Source organism: Octopus sinensis, linkage group LG2 (genome assembly GCF_006345805.1).
Source record: "Octopus sinensis linkage group LG2, ASM634580v1, whole genome shotgun sequence".
Lineage (NCBI taxonomy): Eukaryota > Metazoa > Mollusca > Cephalopoda > Octopoda > Octopodidae > Octopus > Octopus sinensis.
Window position 1 is genome coordinate 83613693 of NC_042998.1, and position 9662 is coordinate 83623354.

A 9662-nucleotide genomic window follows, 5' to 3' on the forward strand; every position below is an offset into this window, starting at 1 on the left:
ATGTGCCTGAGGACTTGAAGGGAAGTAACTCCAAACGTACTTTGGTACGTTCGGAGTTGCTTCCCTTTATTACTGGGGTTGATAACAACACTGTATTTGCGCAAGCGTTCGAATAGCAAGTACAAGTGTTGGTCATGTTCTTCGTCCGAGCTACTGGCCACGACTATGTCGTCTATGTAGGCATAGACGAAAGGCAAACCTCTAGTAACCATGTCGATAAACATTTGGAATGCCTGTGCCGCGTTGCGTAAACCGAAAGGCATACGCAGGAATTCAAACATTCCGAAGGGTGTAGTAACTGCTATCTTCGGGATGTCCGCAGGTTCCACTGGGATTTGGTTGTATGCTCGCACAAGGTCGATCTTGGAAAAGATGCGAGCTAGAAAAATCCTACTAATAGGTGCTGAATATGCATCACTGACAGTACTTTTATTCAGCGATCGATAATCACCGCAAACCTGCCAATCGGTCGATGATTTTTTTGGGATGCAGTGTATCGGCGAGGACCAGTTGCTGCTAGACGGGTGGATGATTCCAAGGTCGAGCATGTGCTGAAATTTCCGCGTGACAGCCTTGAGACGATCAGGTGGTAACCTTCTGGGTCTTGCAGCAACAGGTGGACCGCTGGTTTTGATGTGATGGGTGACTTCGTGCTTGATCGGCTGGTTGTGGAATACTGGTCGAGCGACGTCCAGATATTCTTTCAGGATAGCACTGTGACGAGTCATCGTTGTGAGCAATATAGTTAGGCTGACTGTGGCCATACGAGCGGCTATACCGCGCACAGTAAGCTGTGCGATGCTGTCGACAAGTCGTTTGTTTTTAATGTCTACAAGGAGACCGAAATGATGCAGGAAATCGGCTCCTAAGATAGGGGTCGGCAGTTTAGCAATGACAAATACCCACTGAAGGGTGCGGCGTAGTCCTAAGTTCAGCGTTAGGGACTGTTCACCGAAGGTTGGAATGGGTGAGTGGTTAACTGCCTGAAGACAGACTAGTGTCTCTTTTCTTTTTCCTGAAGTGTTGGAAACAGGAATGATGCTGACTTCCGCGCCGGTGTCAACCAGGAAACGCGTGCCTGTTACACGATCGCAAACAAAAAACAGGCGACTTTGTGGGTGCGAGCCAGGAACTTCCATCGCGTTCAATTCCTGGCGGTGTCGTTTCCCAAACTAGGTGCTGAAAATGAGCATGGGATCGTGCATTTTTGCGCCCGTGTTACGAATTTTCGATGGTACCAACACGTTTCACGTGAATTGTGGGTAGCACTGGGACTTCGGGACCGTCTACCATATCGACGTGATCGGCTGCTGCTTTGATGCTGGATACCACGGGATAGGGCTTGTATCTGGTCTGTCAGAGCCTGTATCTGTGAAGCCCGCTGAGTGACCAATGCACGCAAGTCGGAAATTTCCGAAACACTAGACAACGAAAGGAAAGGGTTGGTGGCAGGAATCGCTGCCTGGAATGCCATGTCGACCGAGGATGTATTTTCCGCTGGGTTATGTTCTGGGAGAGCCATTGTGTTCGCAGGAACTCTCAGTACTGTTTCGTTGTCAGATGATGTGCAAGCTGTGATTCTTCGACGGGATCACGGAGCGTAGTGCTGAAATGGAAAAATTCAACCGCAGTACAAAAATGTCTTCATTTTTCAAATGCAGTTCGGTTGGTAAAGCTGGTTCAAGGGAAGGCCGCAATACGTTGACGGAGTCACCAAATGTAGTGGTTAATGTGTGTGCATCAGATGAACAGATGCAAAAGGAATGTGTATGCCTTTGAAGTAAACAAATGAGTGAATCGATTCATAGTTAAAAATAATTTATTGACTGGATTTAATTTGTCGTTGGTACACATAATTCTTCACTACATGTAAAATGTTGACAACTGCTATGAGTTACTAGAAATAGAAACAGGGTACATCTGTGGAAGTGATGTGTCAGAAATGAATATGCTTGTCTCTGTGTGTGTGTGTGTGCGTAGTTCATCTGAGATCAGTAGTCTACCGTGGAACTTCGAACATTTCTCTCGGGTCTCTGCGGTCATTCAAAACCTGTCGTGTCGTAGACCTTTCTCGTTTGCCTGCTAGGCCTTGCTTTCTTTTTGTCTGTCTGTTGATCACCGTATTTATAATAATCGTGGCAGCTAGAAGGACAGACATATTGCAGTAGAGTTTCTACCTAGATAGGTCAGCTCCTGTCCATTTGAACTTCGCCTGACATGGCTGAGGTCGTACGTCAAAGGGAGGCGATCAATCACTTTGACAGACCAAAGAAAACCTTTTTTCGCGCCTGTTAATCGTGGCGGTTTAGACGACCAAGAATTCTTAGATTCGGTTTCGAATCTAGACTTGGAGAAGGAAGTGTTAATTTTTACATGGTAAAGAACCCCTTCTGTCCATGGGATTGCATTTCGAAAGTTCCCCTCTGAGGCACAAGTCCGAGCAAGGTTGTTTATGGAAGACCAGTAGTTGCCCATGCATGCCAGCCCCCACCCTTCTCCCTCTGATGTTATCCAAGGGAAAGACAAAGGCCGATGCAGCTTCGCATTAGTGACGTCGCAATTTATTTCTACAGCTGAAGGAGCAAGATTTCCGCCCGTCACCACAACCACCCTTCTTAAAATTTTTTTTTTTCGATACAAGCTCCCCTTTTGGGCTGCGGAGAATACGAATCTGAAAAGAACTGGCAAAAATCGGCATTTTAAAATTACTCTCACCCCCATTTCCTTCATTTTTTACTTTTGTCAGAATCCCCCCCCCCCCCCCCAAAAAAAAAAATATGCGGAAAAATACGGAGATTATGATTCTGAAAAAATTACCCAAAATTTTTGTGAATTTTTTTTTAAGAATTTTTTTTTTAAATTTGCGGGAAAATACGGACATTATGATTCGGACAAAAATTTCAAAACATTTCTGTAGTTACGGTTAGGGTTAGGGTTTTAGGGTTAGGGCTAGGGCTAGGATTTTAGGGTTAGGGTTTTTGGGTTAGAGTTTGAGGGTTAGGGTTAGGAGTAGGGTTTGGGTTTAAGGTTAGGGTTAGTGTTGGAGGAAAAAAGAAGAATTTGGTGGGGGAAGGGGGGAATTTAACAATGCCGATTTTTGGCAATTTTCGGGAACCTCCGTATCCGAAAACGGGGGTTTTTGGCAAAAAGTTTTTTTTAAATAAACAAATTTGGGAGAAAATGGGGCGGTGACGGGCAGAAGTTTTCCTCTGAATGAACTGGAGCAACGTGAAATAAAGTGTGTTGCTCAAGAACACAATCCGGTCCAGGAATCGAACTCATCACTTCATCAATGTGTGTCCGACGCTCTAACCGCTTAACTAAACTATGCTGAGATAAACGAACATATTTTAACAACTTTGCGGTTCCTGCTGTTGCTTGCAGAGATGTGTTCTACTATTTTAGAAGCGATTGATGTAATCGTTGGAGGTCAATAGTTTGGGAGATAAGATTTACACCATTTTTCTTTTCCTTTTTCTTTATCATTTTTTGTTGTTGTTTTTGCAGTCAACAGGAGCATTAGCAATATATATTGTCAAGGTTATTCTGTAAAGTTAGAATTCTTGTGTATCCACCAGTATGGGGTCAGAAACCAGTGATACTATCTAGTCAAGGAAAATGTGTGAGAGCTGACTATTGTAGCAAGACTTCTAACTAGTTTCGAACCACCTCGCTCAGATTCTTAGTTTAGAACAACGGCTTAACTGTATTTCAATAAAATGTAAGACTATCCATAAGAAATTAACTGTATTTCCATAAAAGGCATAAACGCCTACGTGAACACAGTTCGACAAATCAGTATAATCTGATATTTAACTAATAAAACAGTGTACTTGAAGAAAAGTTGTGTGAAAATTCCGGCCAAATAGTTTTGCCGTAGGTTCTAGAAACTTTGCTAAAAGTTATATAAAAACTGAGATATTGAACTCCAAGACAGAACTCTCTTAGGTTCTCCACGGAACTCTGTCATTCGGTTCCATGATAGGTTTTCCCACTTTTTTCTACTTGTTCTGCCTGTAATAACTATGAACAATTATGTAATTGATTAAAATATTACTTCTATTTTACTCAGTGTAAACTTTAGACTATCATATGCACGATTATGTATGTCTTTCAGTTCAATTAATTCATATGACATATGTAAAAACGTTAATATTACATCACTAAATAAATTAATATTATTTTTAGTACTAGGTTATCTTATTTTCCCCGTTTTAAAACACCACTTAAAAGTTTAATCCAGTTTAAAATATCAGCTATATTTTGTTTATTATGAGTGGCCGACAGAGGGACAACAACTAGAACCAAGGAATTGGATTTGGCTGACTTCTGTATACTCAACATATTTAGAAGATTACATCAAAGAGAATTGAGCGGACATTAACAGCACTAAATAACATTAGTGTCATATTAGAAAAGGGATCTATTTGATTGGTTGCCAGCATTTCAAAAATTAAAGTGTATCGAAAATTTTAAAATATGGCACATTAATATACTTTTTTAAACTGAATTGCTGGAGTTATTTCACCTTTTCTAGAAAAATGTTTTTAAAAAGTTAGAGGTTCAAAGTTTGATCATTTTCATCCAGTAGGGAAACATGATTTGAAAGTTGTCATTATGTGCGTGGCTGTACATTTTTTTCAACATTCTGAAAAGAGCACGTGTTGTCAAGAAAGAGTAAACAACACGTCTTTTGTAGTTTTAAGCATTACAATAGCACGAACTTAAAAAAATTATTTAAAAACAAAAATAGCACACTACAAATTAAATATTAAAAAAAAAACAAGCATTTTGTTGACCAGTTCATAATTTCACCTGCTCAGTTGTCAACAGATAGGTAAAACAAGTGGTTTCAATATATTTCTTAATACGTGTTTTCTCGCAGACAAAAAAGTTCTCATGTTCCGCTTGTTACTATGGAAACAGGCATGAATGTGTCTGTGACTTACGATTGGTTAAAATTACCTAAAATTTTCAAATTTTAATTGCTAATAACTCTTTAGTTATTGATTTATAGGGAAAATGATTATCAAGTCATTCATTAGCCTATAAAAGTGTATCATTACACTGAATATGAAATCAATTCGAACAGAATTGATGCTGGCAGCCAAACTGAACAGATCCCAGAAAAGTTTAAACAGGGACTCAGCTCATTCTACTCACGGCTTAAATATACTGATAATTTTTGTAACACCTTCACATAGAAATACATTAGCGTACATCTGATCACTACAAATCAAAGCCAAATTATTTAACCGATCTTGTTCCATAGCTTTGCCAAGACAACTCTTCAGTCTTTTGCGAGTATTAAAAAATGCTTTACGATGTAAAGCGTGACTGGAAAATCAACCAACAAACCAACTATTTCCATCGTTTATTAACATATAGAGATTGAGAGCGTCGAGATGGTTATACTTAGTGGTATTCGTCCGTCTTTACGTTCTGAGTTCAAGTTCTGCCGAGGTCGACTTGCCCTTTCATCCCTTTCGGGCACTAGCTTAGCTAGAGTGTGTGCCGCCTGGGGTGGTCCTTCTGTTTTCCGCCCCAGGACCCCACAAAAAACACATATTGCCTACAGCAGACCCAAAAGTGCCACCCCTTTAAAAGTGCCACTCGGAACGGACCGACCCTGCAGCCCCACCCCATCTACGCTAGTACTTTTGGGGTCGATAAAATTAGTGCCAGCTGAGCACTGCAATCGACTTACACTATTCGCCGAAATTGCTGGCGTTGTGCATAAAAAAGAAAAGAAACTATTATTGTATAGAGATTACAGACGCTGTTCATGTTCTTTAGTAGTTCTGGGAGATGGAGTATAACAAAAACAACAATAACAACAACAACAACAATAAAGAATGATATCGCAGTCAGTAAAAAAAATAATGTTAATTTGAAATGATTGATGCTCATTTTCTCATGATAAACTGAATGAACGACTAACTACGCTTAATTATGTGCTGTATTAGATATTGCATGTTAGATACCTTACTGCGACAAAATAATTTCAACATCTAGATGTATCCCATTACAACATGTGAGATTAATTTTCAAAAGCTAGATTTATATCTAACGATAGTTTTTCTTTGTTCAGTGTCTTGTAATTTGGACATTTACTATGAGTTATTCTTTGCCTAGCTTCTGTTAATAAAAATCGATTGTTTTTTGTTTTTTTTTGGTGGTGGGGGTTGTATTTGATTTTCATAATTACCGTATTTGGTGGCAAATAAGAGGCACTTTGGAAATAATATATTTCTAAATCTCTCAGAGAGATTTAGAAATATATTATTTCTATTTTCAAAAATCAGTGAATGTATTTCACTTGAAATATATGTTTTCAAAAGCGGATAGTCATCGACAGCTAGCAAGCCATGCTAGTCCGGACTGATGATGAGCAATGACTCTGAAACTAGTCTCTGCATGCTGGCTTTGCTGGGTTAAGGTGCTTGTCTCCACTTTGAAAACATAAGGACACAGGAAATGTGTCAAGTCCAACAGGAAACGGTGTTTCCTAGGGCTAAATAACAGTAGCATTCTTCCCTTTTATGGGACTATCTCATTAAGTTGACAACATTCTAAGACGCACTTTATTTTTCCAAAACTATGCCTCAAAAAGTCACCCCGAGCCTTATATGCGAAGTTGGGCTTTGTTTAAACTTATACATCATTGCCATATCAGAGAAGTTTGTACAGCTTCGAACCACCTCACTCAGATTCTTAGTTTAGAACAACGGCTTAACTGTATTTCAATAACATGTAAGACAATCCATAAGAAATTAACTGTATTTCCATAAAAGGCAGTTCTTTCTTCTCAAGGTTAAATATATTGATAAGCTTTGTAATGTCTTCACATAGAAATGCATTATCGTACACCCGATCATTACAAATCAGAGCCACATGCTTTAATACACTAAAATTTTTTTCCTGAATGTGTGTTTCTGAAATTGGGGTTCCTCTAATACGCCTATGCGTCTTTTATGTCATGAAATATGATATATTCTTTTACTCTTTTATTTGTTTCAGTCATTTGACCGCGGCCATGCTGGGGCACCGCCTTTATTCGAGCAAATCGACCCCAGGACTTATTCTTTGTAAGCCTAGTACTTATTCTATCGGTCTCTTTTGCGAACCGCTAAGTTACGGGGACGTAAACCCACCAGCATCGGTTGTCAAGCGATGTTGGGGGGGGGGACAACTAGACACACAAACATATACACACATACATATATATACATATATACGACGGGATTCTTTCAGTTTCCGTCTACCAAATCCACTCACAAGGCTTTGATCGACCCGCGGCTATTGTAGAAGACACTTGCCCGAGGTGCCACGCACTGGGACTGAACCTGGAACGATGTGGTTGGTAACCAAGCTACTTACCAGACAGCTACTCCTGCACCTGTTTACATATTTTAATCAGATCCCCTGATTAAAGATGTAATATACATTAATTTATTGTATACTATACAATACTAGTGAGTTAGTATTCTGGTTCGACCATTGGTAGTTAAAGGTGTTGAGTGACTACCGGGTGGTTTTTGTGAAGGACGAGCGAAGATAATGTATAAGACCAAGTCTATTGCGACTATGTTCGTGGGCCGTGACTTTTCCTCTAGGAAGAGTGATTAGTGGCGTGGTCATTTTTTACTATATATTATTATCGTAAAATCTAGTTTGACATATTTTGTATAATTTGACATGTTAGGTATCGAAATACAAATCGTCCATTAGCAATACTGAAATCTATTTCGATTGTCAGGAAACGCAGAAGAAACATAAAATATTCTTTTCTACTCTAGGCACAAGGCCTGAAATTTTGGGGGAGGGGGCAGTTGATTAGATCGATCCCAGTACGCAACTGGTACTTAATATATTGACCCCGAAAGGATGAAAGGCAAAGTCGAGCTCGGCGGAATTTGAACTCAGAACATACAGACAGATGAAATACCGATTTCTTTACTACCCACAGAGAGGACAAACAAGGACAGACAAACGGATTAAGTCGATTATATCGACCCCAGTGCGTAACTAGTATTTATTTAATCGATCCCGAAAGGATGAAAGGCAAAGTCAACCTCGGCGGAATTTGAACTCAGAACGTAACGGCAGACAAAATACCGCTAAGCATTTCGCCCGGTATGCTAACGTTTCCGCCAGCTCGCCGCCTTAGAAGCATAAAATATTTATTTCTTTATTGCCCACAGGGGGCTAAACATAGAGGGGACAAAGGGATTAAATCGATTACATCGACCCCAGTGTGCGTAACTGGTACTTATTTAATCGACCCCGGAAGGATGAAAGGTAATGTCGAGCTCGGCGGAATTTGAACTCAGAACGTAAAAACAGACGTAATACCACGAAGCATCTCGCCCGGCGTGCTAACGTTTCTTAGAAGCATGAAATATTAAAGAAGCAACTACAGTGTTGCATGACCTATGACCTCATTTCTAGCTGTAACCTGATTAAAACGTGATGCAACACCGATATCAATTATGTATTAACTAAGGAGAAGGATCTTTTCTGCTTGGCTGCCAAGATTTCAAAAATTAAAGTTTATCTAAAATTTTAAAATTTGGTGCCTTAATGTAGTTTTCCAAGCTGAATTGCTGGTTATCTAAAAACAAAATCAAACAGATCGATAAAATTTCCAGTTAAGTAAAACAGCAGAACACAAGTGGTTTCAATATATTTGTCAACAGGTGCTTTCTCGCAAACAAAAGAGTTCTCATGTTCCGCTTGTTACAAGCATGAATGTGTCTGTGATTACAATTGGCTAACATTACCCAAAATTTTCAAACTTTTATAGCTAATAACTCTTTATTTATTTACTTTTTTATTTATAGAGAAAATGATTTTCATAGCATAGATTAGCCTATAAAAGTGTATCTGAATATGAAATCAATTCGAACAGAAATTGACCATGGCAGCCAAATAGAAAAGATCCAATAAGAGTGGATGGGACAAGACAGGTGAAGTATTATCTCCTACATCTTTAATTGTTCTACTTTAATCCGAAGAAACTGCGATTATCGGCTTGCATATTTCTCTCTATAGGTATGGCTGCGTGGTTAAGAAGCTCACTTTGCAACCACGTGGTTTCAGGTTCAATCCCACTGCGCGGTACATGGGCAAGCGTCTTCTACTCTAGCACGAGATCGATTTATCCTTGCGAGTGAATTTAGTAGATGGAAACTGGGTGGGATCTCATTGTGTGTGTGTGTGTGTGTATTTTCTTTCTGTGTTATTTGTCATACATTCACATCATGCCGCCGCTTGGCAACTGGCGGTGGTTTGTTTACGTCCACGTAACTTAGCGGTTCGGTCACACAGGTCAATAGAATAAGTATCAATCTTAATACAAAAAAAAAATAGAACGTAATCATCGTGTTTGATTTGTTCGGCTAAAACCCTTCAAGGCGGTGCCCCAGCATGGCCGCAGTCCAATGACTGAAACTAGTAAAAGATGAAACAAAAAGATACAATGATACTGGTAACATCGAACCATCTTTCTCTCTCTCAAGAAGTAATTGTCATCCTTGTAATACCCCATCCACGTATCGTTTTAAATAGCGGTAGACTTTATCTTTAGTAACAGGCACTAAAATAACATCTGACTTTTTATAAAAGCGATAGTATAATACCTTGTAATGCAATATTTAACG